Here is a 13,873-nt window from a genome sequence, read left to right as displayed (position 1 = left end):
GGCCGGCCCGGGGAGGCTGGAAGAGGGGTGTGTTGGGGGAGGCGTCTCCCGGACGGGGCGGCGTGGGCTGAGGCTGCCCCAGTCCGGAGCGAGTGGAGAGCCGGGAATTTGCCGGGACGGGGAGGGGAAGTGCGGGGGCAGCGCCGGCGTGAGGGGCTCGGCTTTGAGGCGCGGCCTGGACGCTGGGACGCACCGGCCCGGGCTGCGGCCGGGGGCGTGAGCCGGGGGCGTGAGGAGCTTCCGGCTGCCCTCCTACGCAGGCCTGCGGGCGGCTGCTGGCGTCTGGAGTGGCCCCGCGGTGGGAGCCGGGCGGTAATTACCGGGAGGCGCGGCCGGAGGAGGAGGAGGAGGAGGGCGGGGAACTGGGGCTGGCCCGAGGGGAGGGGGCTGCCTGTTTTCTGGGTTCACGGGCCGGGGCGAGGGTGGAAGAGGCGCCCAGAGCTGGGGAAACGGGCCGCCCTGGGACTCGAGTGGCCGCCGCACGGGTGCTCGCGAGTGAGCGCTCCCGGAGGGGCTGGGGCCGGACACCTGTACTCGCCCCACCTCGCTGCGGCGGGGACTTGAATCGAGAGACAGCGTGACTGACAGGGACTTCAGGCAGGATGTAGTGGCTTCCTGTGAGCAGGTCTCAAAACAGTCATCCAGCCCGCACTTAACCCACTTAATTCCTTTCTTTCTTATGCCTTTAATTGTTACTTTCGTGAGTGAGCCATCCTAGTTGCCTTCACATTTTTGCTCAGAGGCCCTGAGCATTACTGTAGACAGACCATTTGAATTCAGTCATTTGCAAATTTATTTTTTAAAAAAATGACCCTTTGGCGTCAGATTGCCAGTTTTTTCACAGTACTGTAGTTTATTCAGAGGAAACGCTTTTTTTTTTGGCTATTTGTAAGATATGTCAATACAGTTTATTTTTGCTCTGGTCGAAAATTAGCTTTGCTTTCTTGATTCAGTATCCTCAGATTGGAAACATGTTACATACTTCATGTTTCATGTAAATAGCCCTTAGTCATGAGGAGTACTTTTTACTTTGTATGAAGAAAATCGAATTGCATTAAAATGGTTAACAATGCTCTTTCTTGCACAGGATGTAAAATTTTCCTCTTCTTGAATAGTGATATTATTAAGTGAGGTTGGATTTCCCTACTTTCCTTTTTCAGTTTGATCCCCCTTTCAAGTATTCGGGATTTTATTAAACTCAGAAGCAGACATGTTAAATTCTCTCACCTTTTTATTTCCAGAAGTAGTGCTGGGGTTCTTAAGAGAGTACAGTTCTAAAAACCTGGAAAAATGACACCAGAGAAGGAGATCTTGTCTATGTTTAAGATCCCAACACAACCTACTAGGGTATATAAAATCTTTTCAGTATTCAAATTAAGTCTTATGCTTAATATTTGCATATATCTAATTTAATATTTGGGAAAACTATAAATGAATGGGCCAGAGCACCCCCCACTGATCTGAGTTTTCAGATTTTCACTGCTTTATATTTTAGTGTCACTTGATGCTAGGCAGTGTCTATTGGAGCCTCGCTGATTTACATAGCTGCGGATTGTACCATGGAACTACATATACACATATATTGGAATCGAGAGTTAGGGTTGGGCTGTTTCCAGAAGGAATTAGCTGCCCTGCACTTTCACCTGCTCCATGGCAAAGATAGCATAGTAAGTGATATCACTGTGAGTGAAACTTGGGCCTACAAATAAAAAAACTCAACTTTGTTTCTATGGGAGAGCAACCCCACTACCGAGACTTGGAGATTGAACATCCAGTTGCTGGGAATGATATTACCTCTTTAACCATAGTCGAAGTATTACATCTGTTATCGCAGTCAGCTTCTGGCTTTTTGAATTGCTCAGCTTATAGCTCAGGTCATGGAGTGTCTGTTTCATAGAAAAAACGTATTAGGAAACTTATATACGAAGCTTCTCCCCATCTCCCTCTCCATTTCTTTGCCCTTCTTTTAGCTGGTGTAATCTAGAGTTGGTTGACCTTCAGAACCCTGTGAAGAGATGCTGTTTTCTGTTTCCCTGAAACTGACATGTGGGTTTTGCAGGTTGGGGGCTGGGGGGCTGGAAGTGTCATTATTAGCAGGTGCTGAAGTTACAGAAATGGGATGATAGCGGTTCTGACTGTGCAGATATTAAGCGGCTTGGGGATGTGGGTAACTGTGTCAGCTTTCTTTTTCACCATGCTGGGAGAGAGACCTCAGAGGAAAGCCTGATGTGCCCACCAGCCTGGAGATGTGCTGGCAGATTCCAACTGCTGATTGAGAGCCTTTGACTTGGGGAATTATAGATTCATAGGTCTGAAAGTGAGCCTGAAAGGAAATGTTCTTTCTCCTGGACTTGGGTAGGACCCTTCAACTCCCGATTATTCCAGCAGAAAGTGGGAGGGTTGGATTTATATCTCTCTAAAGTTCTAGAATAGTAATCCACAACCTCCTTTAGGCATATCACTCCAATATTTATTAAATTTCCTATGTATTTCCATATATCCCATATACTCCTTGTGTACTTCACAAGGTGAAATGACATTTTGTGGTCACTTTCAAACAATCAACTGACATTAGCTAATCCAGTGTTGCTACAGTATTTGAGCTTATGTGCGGACCCCTAATTCCTTGAGGTCATATTAGTGCAGTAGGAAACCATGGCAGCTCCAAATATTAATATTCAAGAGCCAGGTTTAGTTTTTGGATGTCTTAGAGTTGTATGAACCTTTGATCAAGGAAAGCAAGGTTGTACTCCAGACTCCATCCTTTGGTCTGAACTCCTGTGCAGTGAGTGGCCGGTATGTTAGTCCTCTTGAAGCACTTTGACGTTGGCCCCATCCCCCTAAAAAACCCATACACAAGTGAAAGATGGGGGTTGGGGCTTTCTCCTTTATACTTTCAGGCTTCATGCTGTTATTTTGTCATGTCCTCCTTTTTGGTTACTGCTTTTTGTTAAGTTTGCTCTCATCCAGTTAAATCATGTTGTAAAAATGTTGCTCAAAGAGCCCAGACCACCTTATGCATGGGTTGACCTGCTCAAGGGAGACCAGATTGATAAGGGAGCCAATGAGGATTTGTGTGAACGCTGAGATGTGTGGTACAGTACGAGATCTGTGGGACCACGATATGTCCCAGAAGTCACGTGGTCTCCCTGTGTAGGCTCCGTGGGATATGGTTAAGTGCTTGAGTTTAGAGGCTTGGTCAGGTTAGTCACCTGGGTTTGATTCTTCACTTAATTTCTGACTTTTGTTAACCTTTGTGTGTCTCTCTGTTCTTGTGTGTAAAATGGGGGTAGTTAAAACACCTCTATCTCACAGGCTTGATTTGAGGATTAAATAAATCTCCCCGATCATTCTCTTCATCCCCCCAGGAACTGAATCAGATATGGGCCATCTCTTAGGAAGGAGTAATAAAGTAGTAGCTAAAAACTTTATTTTATGTTCTGGTCCAACATGTGCTGGCATCTCCTGGTGTACAAAGCTGATTAAAATCAGGAGACTTGAATTCTGTTTCCTACATTGTTAATTATGATTCATGTGAGTTTAGGCAGCTCACTTACCTTTGAGCTTATCTTCCTCACCTTTAAAATGGGAATAATGCCTCATCACTAGCCATTTTGTACATGTTGTTCCCTCTGCTTGGGAGTGTCTTCTCCTTTCTTCCACCCCATATTTATGTCAGGGAACTCCTACTCATCCTTCAAAAGCCTGCTCCATGTGATCTCCTGACCAAAGCCTTTTTTGTGGGACACTGCTACCCTCATTCCTGGAGAGAATGTGTTAGGCCTTTGTACTGCTGGGGAATCACAGATTGTTGTTGATTTCCTTGTAACACATTGTATAGAAATCATTTATTTCCCCCATTAGACTGTGAGTTCTCCCAAGGTAGAATTCATTCTTGTTTTTTTTTTGTTGTTGTTGTTTTTTAATGTCCAGGTGTCAGCATGGTGCCTAGAACAAAATAGGCCTTTAGAAAATGTCTTACCTCTCACTGTGTTATCCTGAGGAGGATTTGAGATACGTACTATATGTGAAAGTGTTCTGTAAATTTTACAGCTAAACAAGCTAGAAGATGGTAGTATTATTAAGAAAAAAACTACATGGGTCTGTGGCAGGAAGTTCATCCCTTTCAAAATCACAGTTCCAACTGAGCTTAGGTTTGAATTGATGCCAAAGTTGCCTTATTAGGAAAAGGATTAAATTTATCTAAATGCTCTGATTGCTTATTATTAGGGGATTGAATATTATTACCTGACTGTATTCCATGAATATTGTTACTAATTGGTCCTGAGCCTGTAAAAGAAAAATCTAATAATCCCACCTTACACATTAAATATTTTTATTTGTCATGGGAGGTTTCAATTTTTTGATAATAAAATATAAATCAAAACATTTTATTGACCAATGCAATCGAATTGAGAGGGAGAGATTAAAAAGAGTTTATTCATGCTGAGAATTCATTATTATCAGACATTTGAAATGAGATGTTATTTAATAAATTAATAGAGATTTAAAGTGTTTGTTCATGCTAAGAACTCATTATTGTCAGAAATTTGAAATGAGATGATGAGTTATTTAAGATGGAGGAAGAATCCATCTTTCAGATGGATTGAAATGAGAGAAAAGGGTTCTTTGTAAAAGTTCACAGAGCAGTCTGCTAATCATTTGCTCTGAGGAAGACAGGAGGTAAACCTCAATGAGTTCATAGAATTTTTCTTTTTTAACTTAGAACTCTTTGAATAGACTCTTAAGAGACTGGAACTAATGTAGCTGAAATAAAACTATCGTTTTATCCTTTAATCATAGATGCTAATCCTATTTCTTGCTAATGTGCTTTGTGAAATTATTCGACAATAATAGCAGATTATGTTTTATCTACTAATGAAATTCTGTTTGCTTTTGAGTGCTGCTATCAGTTTTGTTGTATAGTAATCAATTAATGTAAATTAAGAAACTTTTTATGTATATTAAGAAATTTCTACAATACATCTTTAGTTTTATATGTCATTATTTTCACCAAAATCCCTAGCTAAAATAATATACTTTATAAGGCTATACCAGTAGACATGCAAACATGAATGAACAGTACTTGACAAATTTGTTACAGTGAGCTTAGTTCTAAGAATATCATTAATGACAGAATGACTTTGGGCACATTCTTTAACTTTGCTGAGCTTCTGTTTTCTTACTTGTAAAATGAAGCGTTTGATTGTGGTCTTTAACATCCAGTCCAGCACTGAGTCTTTGATTGTTGCCTTTTAACTTGAAACATTTATTAATACTCTAAGACAGTACATTGGATGCTTTTATTTTAATGCTTAAATGTGTTTAGTATACTTATTGTGTGTAATATGCACTAAGATTTATTAGATAAGATTGTTTGAATCCTAACAAGTTTTTTTTTTTTTTTTTTTTTTTTTTTTGTGACCATTACTTTATTCAGCAGTACACAATGCATATCTGAGTGTGTGTCAGGGCACGAACCTACTGGACTGTGAAATGGGCCTAAGCAGCGAATGAGATGAAAAAGGTTCTTACTAGTTTATCCTAAAGCAATAGTTGCTTTTAGACACCTGTATTCTTAGAGAATTATAAAAGTTTAGAGCTGGAAGGTAGAGAACATATCTTGTTCAGTCCCCTCATTTTACAAATGAAGAAGTTGACACTCAGAGACTCCACTGTCACACAGTGAATGGCCTTTTGGGCACTAGTCCACTACTGTCATAGTTTTTGCTAAAATGCTACATAGGATGAACTCATTAGTATGAGTGTTGCAAAAGTACTGTGTTTAATATATGAAGATTACACTGCCTATCTAATGATAATATCCAGAAGTAGTAATAGATTTTCACTGTGCCAGCTACATACTCTCATCTGTTCCTTTTTAAGAACTTTGTGAAGTAGTTAGGGTTAGTGATGAAACTGTGGTTGTAATCTAGGTGGAGATTGAGCCTGGATGTTTACCTTTTTTTTGTAATGCTCTAACTCAGCTGTTTTCAGACCTGACTGCCCATCAGTGTCACCTGTGAACTGAAAAAATTCTGATGCCCAGGCTTTACTCCAGACCTACTAAATCAGAATTTCTGGGGTGGTACCTGGGCACCTGTAGGTTTAAAACATTCCACAGGGTTTGTTAATGGGCAGCTAGGATGGTGAGCCTCTGCTTCTGCCCATTGAACAGACTAGCCACCAACTACCTGAATGTTAGCAACCTGCTGTGCATGACCATTTAAAGGGTACCAGCGACTTCCCTGGCGGTCCAGTGGTTAAGACTCTGCGCTCCCAATGTAGGGGGCACGGGTTCAATCCCTGATGGGAGAAGATCCTGCGTGCCGCGTGGCATGGCAAAAACAAAAACCAAAAAAAACAAAAAAAGAATAAAGGGTACCAGTAGAAAGTTTGGTGTGATCACAGGGAGGTTTTCATTTGATTATTTTTAAAGGTTTATTTGTTCATTTGATTAGATAGTACAAATACTTGGTACAAAATTCAAAAGGTACATAAGGGTATACATTAAAAAGTTAATTTTTCTCACTTCTTTTATTCCCCTAGCCATTCCCTCTTCAGAAGCAAGCGTTAGCAATTAATTTCTTTTGTATCCATACAGAGATTATTTAAGCATTTATACTTAAATGTATGAGTATTAATATCTCTGTCTCACCAATATACATATCACAACAAAATATACACATTGTTTGCATCTTGCCTTTTTACACTTAATAGTAGCTTGATGATTTTTCATAAATATATGTGTGTATATATATGGCGGGAAGGGAGGGAGGTAGGGGGAACTGCCTCACTTTTTGCTGCATAAAATTTCATCATCTCTATATACCACAGTTTATTTAGCCAGTCCCCTGGACTGGACATTTAGATTATTTCCAGTCTTTGCTATTACAAACATTACTGCAATAAATAATTTTGTGGGTATTTTATTTTTCATATGAATGCATGTGTCTGTAGGATAAATTCCTAGATGTTAAATTGATGAATTGAGTGGTATGTGCATTTTTATGTTCAAAGGACAGTGGCAAATTGCTTTTTGTAGAAACTATAACAGTTTATGCTCCCAGCAGCAAGATATGAATGCCTGTTTCTTTACACCCCCATAGTGTGTATTTTAAAACTTCTTGATCTTTACTGGTCTGTAAGATGAAAAGGAACACCTAATATTTAGTTGTAATTTGCACTTCTAAATGAGGTTGAGGATTTCTTCATATTTTTTAAAATAAATTTATTTATTTTTATTTTTGGCTGTGTTGGGTCTTCGTTGCTGTGAGCGGGCTTTCTCTCGTTGCGGCGAGCGGGGGCTACTCTTCGTTGCGGTGCGCGGGCTGCTTATTGTGGTGTCTTCTCTTGTTGCGGAGCACGGGCTCTAGGTGCGCGGGCTTCAGTAGTTGTGGCTCACGGGCTCTAGAGCACAGGCTCAGTAGTTGTGGCGCAGGGGCTTAGTTGCTCCACGGCATGTGGGATCTTCCTGGACCAGGGCTCGAACACTGTCCCCTGCATTGGCAGGCGGATTCTTAACCATTGCACCACCAGGGAAGCCCCTTTCTTCATATTTTTAAGAGCCATTTTTTCCCCATTTTTTGATGTTTATTCGGTTTGCCTTTTTCCCTGCTGGATTATCAGTCATCTTACTGATTTGTGGGAATGCTTTATGCAGTAAGGAAGTTAGCTATCTTTTTAGCGGAAAGATTTTTTTAAATTTAGTTGCTTTGGCTTATGTCTCTGTTTATTCTTGAGGAGAAGTTGTTTATGAGATCCAGTGAGGGCAGTCTTTTGTTTGTTTCATCTACGTATATAATTTTTGATATTAGAATAGAGATGGAAAAAGAATTGTTTGAGGAAAAGTAAATGAAGACAACTATAAACAGGAGCTAAAAGATAAACAATAGATTGGGAGAAGATACTTGCAGCAAATCCTACAGGAAAAAGAAAACACTTATATAACACTTACACTGTGCCAGGCACTGTTTTAAAGCACTTAAAGTCCAATAAAGATGTTAAAAAAAAAAAGATAAAGCACTTTAAGTATATTAACTAACTTAATCCTCACAGTGACTCTATAAGTACAGTTATTATCCACATTTTTACAGATGAGGAAACTGAGGCGCAGAGGCCTTAGTTTAACTGAGCCTTAGTTTAACTGAGACTAAACTAAGTAACTTGTCAAGATCAGACAGTGAGTGAGCCGTGGGCAGACTGGCTCTCTTACTCTTAACCTGCTATCTATACTCCTTATTTGTTAGTGTCCAGAGTATATAAAAAGTTCATCCAAATTTTAAAAAGGAAAAGGCCATTAGAAAAATAAAGGATATGAATAGGCATTCCCCAAAAAAGAAGATACAAAAGGCCAGTAAACATAAGAAAATACTGGAAAGGTTTAACAAAAATTAATGAGGGAAATACAGATTTTTTTTTTTTTTTTTTTTTTTGCGGTATGCGGGCTTCTCACTGTTGTGGCCTCTCCTGTTGCGGAGCACAGGCTCTGGACGCGCAGGCTCAGCGGTCATGGCTCACGGGCCCAGCAGCTCCGCGGCATGTGGAATCTTCCCAGACCGGGGCACGAACCCGTGTCCCCTGCATCGGCAGGCAGACTCTCAACCACTGCGCCACCAGGGAAGCCCGGAAATACAGATTTTAAAAAGTCATCAGTTTGTGAAAAAAGAAGAGCTCATTGATTTCAGTATTTGCTGAGGGTTTAGGGAAACAGGTACTTTCTTCACTGTTGCTTGAGTTTAAACTGGAAAGCAGTGTTGGAGAGCATTTTGGCAATATTTGTTAAAAATTTAAGTGTGTATACCCTGTGCATTTCTACTTCTACATATCTGCCCTACAGAAACACACGGTTGCAGAAGAGGTGTATACAAACATGTTTAATGTTACTTTGTTGGTAAAACAAAACAGGCAGTGTAAGTGTCCATCAGTAGGATGATGGCTAAGTAGTATGTTCATATACATATTTTATAACAGCTAAAAAGAATGAGATGTAGCTATAGTATGAAAGGAAAGAACTTCAAGAGGTATCGTTGAATAAGAAAGAAGCCAGTTGTTAGGGTGGTATGTATAGTTATATGTGACTTCTGTATATGTATATGGAAAAATGCACAGAAAGATGTTGGAAAAGATAAACAACATTGGTTATGTCAGTGGTGGACAAAGGGAATTGGCCTTCTAAAGGTTTACTTTTCTGGAGAGTGTATTTATGTATGAGGTATGTTATCAAAAAATGACTTTGTATAAGTGAATTTGATACAATATTTGTCTTATTCTGTGAGAGCCTCTCTTTCTCTAATTGTTGAAGACTATCCTATCTGCAAAAATAAGGGCAACCAAACGTTAGGTTGGGTAATATTTTGAGTGCACATAGAAATAAAGTCAATTTTTCTGTCAATTTTTTGGGTAACTTTTAATTTTGATATAACTTCACACACACAAAACTGTGTGTAAGAGTAATACAGTGATTACTGAAAACAGTAATACAGTGAATTCCCATATGCTCTGCCTGTTTTCACCAATTGTTTGTATTCAGAAAATTGACTTTAAAAAAATTCAGTGTTTTGTTTCAGAGGAATATAGTAAAAAGAATAATTTTGATCCCTTAATATATTGTTAACATTTGTGTGAGTGGTACAGAACCTCTTCATTTTGAATTTGGGCAGTTTTATTTTTTTATTTTATTAAATGTTTATTTATTTATTTGGTTGTGCTGGGTCTTAGCTGTGGCTCACGGGCTCCTTAATTGCAGCACGCGGGCTTCTTAGTTGTGGCATGCCAACTCTTAGTTGCGGCATGCATGTGGGATCTAGTTCCCTGATCAGGGGTCGAACCCAGGCCCCCTGCATTGGGAGCTCGAAGTCTTAACCACTGTGCCACCAGGGAAGTCCCTGGACAGTTTTATTTTATAAAAAAATTTTCTTGGTAGATGGGGGAAGTGAACTAACATTTATTGAGTATTTACTCTTTTCCAGGTACTCTTTTAGGATACTTTGTAAGTTATTTCATTTAATCCAATTTCATGAAGAAGTTTGTTATTCCTATTTTAGCAAAGAAGCAGATGGAAAGGTTATTTGCTTAGGATTCAAAGGGGCAGGGGCAGGTATTCAGAAGGTCTTTAAGATGCCAAGGTCCATGTCCTTTTCTCTACCAAGTTGCCTGTGAGTTGGTATATTGGGAAGAACTGATGAGTACATTTCTGTTGTCAAGAAGTTAATAATTATCCCTAAATTGGTTATGGTCTAATGTCAATAAAATTAGAATGTTGGAATGCTATAAAAATTTATCTTTAGAGGGGCTTCCCTGGTGGCGCAGTGGTTGCGCGTAAAAATTTATCTTTAGTACTGTTTTGGGGTTTCACAAAAAATGTTATTCTTCTGTCTGCTTGGCTGTGCTCATGTGGGTTTGTGCATGTTAACTGTTCTCTTAGAAAACACACACGTGCACACACACACCCCCCATATACATGCACCTGTGTGGGTGCAACTTCTTTATATCTAGGTGCCACTTTTTTTTTTTTTTGAAAAACTCTGGATCATGATTGAGTCCCATTTTGGCTTCCTGGATACTGTTATCAGAAATAGTAGCCTTATCCCATATATGGCCGGTCCATGTAGCCCTTAGTTCTGTCACCACCTGGCTTTGGGCCTTTCATTTGCTTGCCATACTAGTCTCTCTTGGTCTGCTTAGGAGCCTTTAAGTTTCTTGCAGCTGTAGGGACCATTGGCCTATCCTAGGAGAGATTTCTGCCGTATGTGCTTCAGAGTTTGGTTTGCTACTTGAGAAGGGGGCTGTAGGGAGCTTAGGGATCAGCACACGTTCAAAACTGAAACCAGAAGTGGGCAAGGCAAACCACAGGAAGATCCTGCCTGCAACTTGGTGACGTCTCTCTATAACCCATGGAGGTTTCCTGGCAATACCTTGCGAAACTTGCCTTTTCATGTACAGTAGTTTCCTAACTTCTTGTTCCGGCCTAAGCTTCAGTCGGAGGTGATTAATATGATAGCAATATAGATAACTGTATGATAATTATTATGCGCATGACTTGTGTAAAACAATTGGCCCCTAACTGTGTTCTGTAGACTTTCACACTGAGGAGCTGCATCTTACCTAGTGGGGCATTTTTGAGGAGTTGCCATGGAATTCATGCTTTAACCTTGACTTTATGCCTTGTCAAGAGTTGTACTTTATGTTGCTCAGGTTTTATAACCACAAGACAGTTCTTTGCTCACTGAGTTTAGGCTAACCACCTTAAACTCTACTGGATTCCTGGAGTCCTTTGCCCACCCAAGTGCTCATTCAGTGCTATTACCTCGTTTATGTTTTACTGGTGATTGCACAGGACCTTATTTCCATGATGGAGTAGGAGTGCAGTGTTAGTGAAACTTTATTATTCCCTGTTTCTTTAACCTCCAGGTCCCAGGTTGATATCATAGTGCCTGTTCTTTGGTAGAACCAGATTTCTGCTAGGAATTATGTAATGTGTTGATTTTTTTTTTAAGATTACCAGTTGAGTGGGATTATAGAATCTCAGATTATATTTTTTAAAGGTAACTTATCATTTATTGGGAGTGAGAAAAGTTGCTTGACAATGTAGTTATCTGATTATGTTAATTTATGCATTAGAAAACCCTACTTACTAGTAGATATTCCAGCAGTCACCATATGCCTATTGGTGTCTCATTCTCTGCCTCAATAGTATCACAAATATAAAGGTATAACTTTCCAGTGGTGCTTTCGAGGTGACAACTAGAGAGCGAAATAACAACTGTGCAACTTTTTTCTCTTCAGTGGTTCTTAGGTACCCCCCCCCTTTTTGTTACTGTACACCTGGGGCAATCTGACATACTCTGAAGAGGGTGAATAGGAAACCTTTTGGAAGGTCATGTGTGATTACCGCAGTTTTTATCTTCCTTTCTCTATTGAGAACTGTAAAGATAAATGAACAAGAGAGAGCTCTTGTGTAAGATTTCTTTATAGGAAGTATTTATTAGGTATCTAGAAATTGATTGAATGATAAATGAAAATGTAGCATGTTGAAAACATGATTTTCTGCTACTTTTCTAGTAATCACCTAACCTCTCTGAGCCTCAGCTTCCTTTTGTATAAATTTGTAATGGTAGTTATTCTAATCTTACAGAGTGGTTGTGGGAAGATTGGATGACTTGCTATATAGTGCCTGGCATGTTGTAACGTAAACAGTAGTGATAATCAGTAAAGTATATATTCATAGTTTTCTTGATGAACAGCTATTTAATATAAATGTATATCCAGTTCTTATAATGTTTATGAGATTAAACTGGCCACAGGTAGCAATATCCAAAAACATTTGAAATCAGTGTTGCCATGTGCATTTTAAAACATTTCCGGTGTTATCTCTTAGGATCTTAAAGCTACGGGAGCCTAGAAGATTAACTAGTTAATAGGATTAACTAGTTATAGGATTGTCTAGTTAAGGCGTTGCAAACTCCAGTCTACAGAGACCAGGCATAGTGAAGTTAAAGCCAGGTGGGGATTGTTAGGATTTCGAAAGAGGCTGTCTGTCTACAGTTTCTACTCAGAACCACTTTGCCAGGTCTCTGATTATTAAAGAGAAACCAGAAATATGGATTTATTTATATTAACTCTCCCAGTTTCTAGATGTTGGCTACATTTTTCCTAACACTATGCAAGACAGACAAATCTCTGGTTAGCTGAACCTCAAATTGTGCCTCCCCCATTTGAAATAGTTCAAACCCCTCATTTTAGAGATGTGCAGCCCGAGGTATAGAAAGGTCAGGTGTTTGTGCATCTATTTCCTCTAGTAGAAATGTATTATTTCTTTAATAAAAGTCTCATTTAAAAAAGTGAGCTTCTCTGGTGTATCTAGTTGTTAAATTACAGATTATCTTTGGTCAGTACCCAATGGCTTGAGTGAAGGGAGTTGTGTACAGATGCTAATTTTTAGGAATCTCTAGCCAAGGAAGGGCACTACTAGTTACTATTTACTGAGTGCTTACTCTGTTCTAGGCATCGTGGTAAGTGCTTGACCTCAGCTAATGGTCACAGTAGTCCTTGAAGCATTATAATTACCTCTTTTTATGCAGGAGGTTGAGACTAGGGACATGCAGATCATTAGGTACAAAACTCACGTTGAAACTCATATGTGTCTCCAAAATGAATTTGTTTAACTTGCACCAGTACTGTATATGTTTTCAGAATTTTGTGCAACTTTCAACTTACTGCAAAAATTAAAATTAAACCTTATACGAAAATTTGAAAGACCTTATATGTTAACATTACATAGGATTGTCTTGGGACTCCCCTGGCGGTCCAGTGGTTAAGACTTGGCACTTTTACTGCAGGGGACACGGGTTTGAGTCCTGGTCAGGGAAGTAAGATCCCTCATGCCTCACAGTGCAGCCAAAAAAAAAAAAGAACACATATAGGATTGTCTTTTTATCTATAATTAGATGGCATAACAGCATTTTACTTTTATTCTAAGCTTGTCAATACTGAAACTGTTATATTTTTAAGCGTATGTTTGATTCATTCTCCTTCACTCCATTTTTTTGTTGTGTATGTATATGATAATGTTTGCATAGTTTTATATCTTCCCCCCCATCTAAAGGTCTAATTCTCTGTTTAGGTTGCTGTTCCAGTTATTAGAACATCATATCGTGAGTCACTCAGGCCAAATTCTGTGAATTTTCTCTCTGTAGTACCTCTTCCATTTTTCTTTTCCTCCCATCTCCCCCTTTTTTTTTTTTTTTTTTTTTGCAGTACGCGGGCCTCTCACTGTTGTTGTTTCTCCTCTACATCTTTATTGGAGTATAACTGTTTTACAATGGTGTGTTAGTTTCTGCTTTACAACAAAGTGAATCAGTTATACATATAC

General features: G+C 39.5%; 1 protein-coding gene across 3 annotated transcripts in view; it reads left to right on the top strand.

Moving 5' to 3' along the window:
- Window positions 1-13,873, top strand: part of RASA2 (RAS p21 protein activator 2) — a 119,791-nt gene that overhangs the window by 342 nt on the left and 105,576 nt on the right. The window lies entirely within an intron of this gene.

Source organism: Physeter macrocephalus, chromosome 1 (genome assembly GCF_002837175.3).
Source record: "Physeter macrocephalus isolate SW-GA chromosome 1, ASM283717v5, whole genome shotgun sequence".
Lineage (NCBI taxonomy): Eukaryota > Metazoa > Chordata > Mammalia > Artiodactyla > Physeteridae > Physeter > Physeter macrocephalus.
Note: the sequence above shows the minus strand (reverse complement) of the source record. Positions and strands in the feature narration are given on the sequence as shown.